General features: G+C 33.5%; 1 protein-coding gene across 1 annotated transcript in view; it reads right to left on the reverse strand.

Annotated features, from left to right (window-relative positions):
• Window positions 1–5,006, reverse strand: part of LOC143231641 (uncharacterized) — a 38,381-nt gene extending 33,375 nt beyond the window's left edge. Inside the window, exon 1 of the mRNA XM_076466185.1 lies at window positions 4,873–5,006. The gene's annotated coding sequence lies outside the window, so the exon portion shown is untranslated. The remainder of the gene's footprint in view (window positions 1–4,872) is intronic.
• Between the last annotated feature and the right edge of the window lie 2,360 nt (window positions 5,007–7,366).

Below are 7,366 nucleotides of genomic sequence, written 5' to 3' on the forward strand. Positions count from 1 at the left end.
CGCTATATTTATAACAGAATCAAAATCGATGTAATGTTCAAACTGAATAACTTTACATGTTGAATATAAAGACATGAACGTGCATGTTATTTCACGAAGTCCGCTGGTGACACAGCAAAAGAAACAGGTTTTCGATACCCGTTGGCCAAGGCACAAATAGCCCTTTGTGCTTAGTTTCAAACAAACCAATTGCTGCCCTAAAAGGCCCGGAATGGCCAAGTGGGTTAAGGCGTGCGACTCGTAATCTGAGGGTCGCGGATTCGCATCCCCGTCACACCAAACATTCACGTCCTTTCAGCCGTGGGGGTGTTATAATGTGCAGTCAATCCCACTATTCGTTGCTGAAAGAGTAGCCCAAGAGTTGGCGGTGGGTGGTAATGACTAGCTGCCTTCCCTCTAATCTTACACTGTTAAATTAGGGACGGCTAGCGCGGATAGCCCTCGAGTAGCTTTGCGCGAAATTAAAAATCAAAACAAAACAAACAGCTGCCCTAAAATGTACATCTTGCAACAGAGCGTAATGTGATACAAAATTACGATTAGCGAAGTTATTGTCAGACCGTCAGTTTATAGGTATTTGATAATGTTATTACGCCATCTCATGGAACTCACACTTGGAGACAATTATTTGATTTTAATATAAAATATCCCAGGAGCATTTTATGAGTCTTTTTGCCCATTTAAAGTAAGAAATAAAAGAACTACAACTACGGATCTTAGCTTAGATTAAAAAGGACAACAGATTATTGGTTTCTGAAGCAATCGAATGACGTGGTCACTATCATGAAAAACCAAATGGACAAATATGAAGTAGACCAACTCCTTTTTTACATTAGTAAACAGCATGAGAAGAAAATATTCTTCAATTAAATTAATCTTGGACTGAAAATTTTTTAAAGTCAAAATGTTATTAAGAATTATATGAATTAAACAAAAATGTTATTTTAAATCTGATCAAATCACAGAATAAAGTTCCGAAAAAAAGCTTGAAAAACGATTTCAAATCGGACGTTATATGGATGTTGATTCTGTACGAAAATGAACATCCAACAATGATGAATGCATTCTAGGAGATTACTTTTTATGTTTCAGAAGATAAAAAAAACGTCCTATTAAATATAATAAAATACCACTTGCTCCTTTCTAACGTTGTACAATAACATTGCGTCTTTTTCTAATAATATCTTATAAACGATAAATATAACGAAACATATTAGAACATGTGGATATTTCTACACATCCATGATAACACTACATATTAGAACATGTGGATATTTCTAAACATCCATGATAACACTACATATTACAACATGTGGATATTTCTACACATCCATGATAACACTACATATTAGAACATGTGGATATTTCTACACATCCATGATAACACTACGTATTACAACATGTGGGTGTTTCTACACATCCATGATAACACTACGTATTACAACATGTGGGTGTTTCTACACATCCATGATAACACTACATATTAGAACATGTGGATATTTCTACACATCCATGATAACACTACATATTAGAACATGTGGGTATTTCTACACATCCATGATAACACTACGTATTACAACATGTGGGTGTTTCTACACATCTATGATAACACTACGTATTAGAACATGTGGATATTTCTACACATCCATGATAACACTACATATTAGAACATGTGGATATTTCTAAACATCCATGATAACACTACATATTACAACATGTGGATATTTCTAAACATCCATGATAACACTACATATTAGAACATGTGGATATTTCTAAACATCCATGATAACACTACATATTAGAACATGTGGATATTTCTACACATCCATGATAACACTACATATTAGAACATGTGGATATTTCTACACATCCATGATAACACTACATATTAGAACATGTGGATGTTTCTACACATCCATGATAACACTACATATTAGAACATGTGGATGTTTCTACACATCCATGATAACACTACATATTAGAACATGTGGATGGTTCTACACATTTATGATAACACTACATATTAGAACATGTGGATGGTTCTACACATTTATGATAACACTACATATTAGAACATGTGGATGTTTCTACACATCCATGATAACACTACATATTAGAACATGTGGATGGTTCTACACATCCATGATAACACTACATATTAGAACATGTGGGTGTTTCTACACATCCATGATAACACTACATATTAGAACACGTAGATGTTTCTACACATCCATGATAACACTACATATTAGAACATGTGGATGGTTCTACACATCCATGATAACACTACATATTAGAACATGTGGATATTTCTACACATCCATGATAACACTACATATTAGAACATGTGGATATTTCTACACATCCATGATAACACTACATATTAGAACATGTGGATGTTTCTACACATCCATGATAACACTACATATTAGAACATGTGGATGGTTCTACACATCCATGATAACACTACATATTAGAACATGTGGGTGTTTCTACACATCCATGATAACACTACATATTAGAACATGTGGGTGTTTCTACACATCCATGATAACACTACATATTAGAACATGTGGATGGTTCTACACATCCATGATAACATTACATATTACAACATGCGGATATTTCTACACATCCATAATAACACTACATATTAGAACATGTGGATATTTCTAAACATCCATGATAACACTACATATTACAACATGTGGATATTTCTACACATCCATGATAACACTACATATTAGAACATGTGGATGTTTCTACACATCCATGATAACACTACATATTAGAACATGTGGATGTTTCTACACATCCATGATAACACTACATATTAGAACATGTGGATGTTTCTACACATCCATGATAACACTACATATTAGAACATGTGGATATTTCTACACATCCATGATAACACTACATATTAGAACACGCGGATATTTCTACACATCCATAATAACACTACATATTACAACATGTGGATATTTCTACACATCCATGATAACACTACATATTAGAACACGCGGATATTTCTACACATCCATGATAACACTACATATTAGAACACGCGGATATTTCTACACATCCATGATAACACTACATATTAGAACATGCGGATATTTCTACACATCCATGATAACACTACATATTAGAACACGCGGATATTTCTACACATCCATGATAACACTACATATTAGAACATGTGGATATTTCTACACATCCATGATAACACTACATATTAGAACATGTGGATATTTCTACACATCCATGATAACACTACATATTACAACATGTGGATATTTCTACACATCCATGATAACACTACATATTAGAACATGTGGATATTTCTACACATCCATGATAACACTACATATTAGAACATGTGGATATTTCTACACATCCATGATAACACTACATATTACAACATGTGGATGTTTCTAAACATCCATGATAACACTACATATTAGAACATGTAGATATTTCTACACATCCATGATAACACTACATATTAGAACATGTGGATATTTCTACACATCCATGATAACACTACATATTAGAACATGTGGATATTTCTACACATCCATGATAACACTACATATTAGAACATGTGAATATTTCTACACATCCATGATAACACTACATATTAGAACATGTGGATATTTCTACACATCCATGATAACACTACATATTAGAACATGTGGATATTTCTACACATCCATGATAACACTACATATTAGAACATGTGGATATTTCTACACATCCATGATAACACTACATATTAGAACATGTGGATGTTTCTACACATCCATGATAACACTACATATTAGAACATGTGGATGTTTCTAAACATCCATGATAACACTACATATTAAAACATGTGGATGTTTCTTTACATCCATGATAACACTACATATTAAAACATGTGAATGTTTCTAGACATCCATGATAACACTACATATTAGAACATGTGAATGTTTCTAGACATCCATGATAACACTACATATTAGAACATGTGGATATTTCTACACATCCATGATAACACTACATATTAGAACATGTGGATGTTTCTAAACATCCATGATAACACTACATATTAGAACATGTGGATGTTTCTAAACATCCATGATAACACTACATATTAGAACATGTGGATGTTTCTACACATCCATGATAACACTACATATTAGAACATGTGGATGTTTCTACACATCCATGATAACACTACATATTAGAACATGTGGATATTTCTACACATCCATGATAACACTACACATTAGAACATGTGGATGGTTTAGACATCCATGATAACACTACATATTAGAACATGTGGATGTTTCTACACATCCATGATAACACTACATATTAGAACATGTGGATGGTTCTAGACATCCATGATAACACTACATATTAGAACATGTGGGTGTTTCTACACATCCATGATAACACTACATATTAGAACATGTGGATGGTTCTAGACATCCATGATAACACTACATATTAGAACATGTGGGTGTTTCTACACATCCATGATAACACTACATATTAGAACATGTGGATGGTTCTAGACATCCATGATAACACTACATATTAGAACATGTGGGTGTTTCTACACATCCATAATAACGCTACATATTAGAACATCCTTAATGATAATAGAGAATAATCACTTGATATATAAAATACTAAGGGAGAGGGGTATTAGTAATCACATGTGATGACACTACATACTTGATATATTAAAAGAGCGTAGATAACTTGTAGACAAACATGCAAGCCTCCACATGTCGAGAGTATAAGAGTATTAGTACACAAAGCTGGTTTCTGTGTATTTTTAAACATATACATTTTAACAAGAATAAATTGTTTTCTTACGTTAGAATTGCGGATGAATAAGAGAATTTGGTGCTGCGAAATAACAGCGATTCTAGTCGTTTCTTTCGGACGTTAGAAAAATCTTCAGTGCATTTCTTACAGCTTCTAGCTTGTTTCAAACTATATTTCGTAAGTCAAACGCTCTCGTACTCCTGACGTCATCTTGAATTACGTCATGGTTGGCAAATGATATTCCTACTCGGAACTTGTTTCTTTGTATGAGCATTCTATGGGAGTTTGACAACAATATTATAATATTATAATAAAGGTTCCTAGTCAAAGTAATGAAGTTCGTGTACAGACGGTGATTGTTTAATGTTAATAAACATCCATATTACGCATGTGTAAATATAAATATAGAAAACGCTGAAGCGACACTAAAAAGAAGTCGAAGGTTTAATAATCGCAGATGGCTAGTCCGAAGCTGTTATGAAAGGTAGATATGATGAAAACAAAAATTAGTTTTGCCGATAATTGAATTTTGCTGTAACATGTAATGAAAAAAACAACACAAAAACTTATGTTAGGCCCGATATGGTCAAGTGTTTGAGGCACTCGACTCGCAATCTTGGGTCATGGGTTCGAATATTCGTCGCACCAAACTTGTTCGCCCTTTCAGACGTGGGAGCTTTATAACGTGACGGTCAATCCCACTATTCGTTGGTAAAAGAGTAGCCCAAGTGCTGGTGGTGGGTGGTGATGACTAGCTGCCTTCCCTCTAGTCTTACACTGCTAAATTAGTGACGGCCAGCGTAGATTTGCGCGTAATTCAAAACAAACAAACAAAAGAAGCTTATGTAACACCTTTTTAAGAATCTTTGAGAAAATACAGATTTTTTTATTTCACAAAATCGAAAAACCAAAACAAAATCAGAGAAAGTGAATGAGTTACTGTTTTATGCATGAGTGACATTAATAAGAAACAGCTACAGCATGATAAACTCCATAATACACACATACAAATGTTTGAAAATGCTTTTAATCGACGAAGGATGTTTAACCGAAAACGTCGACCGCTCAAATCACTTTTGAATCAAAACACTGAGTTCACGTGATGTTTCTGACAACCTAGTGCACTATCGGATCTGTGACTTTACAATATAAACTAAAATGACAAAAAAGGTCTAAAAGTCAACATAATTGCCGAAGAATATATCCATGGAGCGTATGTAAAATATCTTAGCAATGATTATCGTAGGATATTATACATTTGTTTAATATCTTTATTGATAACAAAGCCACATTTTTCAAAATTAAAAATGATTTACCTTTGCTAATAAAATTTTTAACCAAAATATGTAGTTTATTTTTTAGTTATTAACAAAATATATATAATTTATACTATAATTATTCGTAAAATATGCAGTTCATCATATAGTTATTTTGTTTATTTTGGAATTACGCGCAAAGCTACACGAGAGCTCTCTGCGATAGCCGTTCCTAATTTAGCAGTGTACTCTTGGACTACTATTTTACCAATGAACAGTGGGATTAACCGTAGCATTGTTACGCCCACACGGCTGAAAGGACAAACATATTTGGTGTGACGGGGATTGGAACTCGCGCCCTTCAGATGACGAGTCGAGCACCTTAACCACCTGACTATGCAGGGCCCTTTAAAGTACGAATTACTGTGCACTCGGATATGTAACTTTACTATATGTGTGTGTGATTTCTTATAACACAGCCACATCGGACTATCTGCCGAGCCCACGGAGGGGAATCGAACCCCTGATTTTAGCGTTGTAAATCTATAGACTTACTGCTGCACTAGCGGGGGGCTACCTTTAGTGTATAAAAGAAAATTTAATACGCTATAATTAATAAAAGGCTACAATTTATTCACGACTAGTGCGTTATCTTGTATAAAATAAAAACCTAATGCGCTATCGAATGCGTAATTTGCGTTTCCTGTTTATTTGTGTATTCTCTGATCAAATAATTTAGAGTTTTATGTGACTGTTGAGTCAAAGCTGTGTTGTTTACAGTACTTTTAACAACGAAATATTGTTGAGCATCGTGTAGCTCAAAAGTTGAAGTAAAGGTGGCTGTGTGGGAAGATACGTCAGACAAAGGTTGGGAGTGACCTCCGCATGATTATATATACATGCGCGTGTGTGTATTTGGTACTTAAACATATTTAAAATACTATAATTTATTCACAACATATAATAAGAATCTAGTGACTTTTGTGTGGCATTACAATATAAAATAAAACTTTAATGCGCTATGTAATATGTGGCTTTACAATTGAACATAAGAATCTAACGCTTTATCGAATATTTGACTTGTTACGTGTTGTAATTTGTAAGAGACAAGCTTCCTATTTATTATATTACTTATTACGATTAAAAATAGCCGGAAAATTTAATTTTAATTTAGAGTTTAATTGAATGTCGATATGTATCTAGTTTATGATATTTACCAACAAGATTTCTAAAGACAATTTACTTTCTTAAAAAAATTATATTTTAATAAAAAAATACAATTTATA

Source organism: Tachypleus tridentatus, chromosome 11 (genome assembly GCF_004210375.1).
Source record: "Tachypleus tridentatus isolate NWPU-2018 chromosome 11, ASM421037v1, whole genome shotgun sequence".
Lineage (NCBI taxonomy): Eukaryota > Metazoa > Arthropoda > Merostomata > Xiphosura > Limulidae > Tachypleus > Tachypleus tridentatus.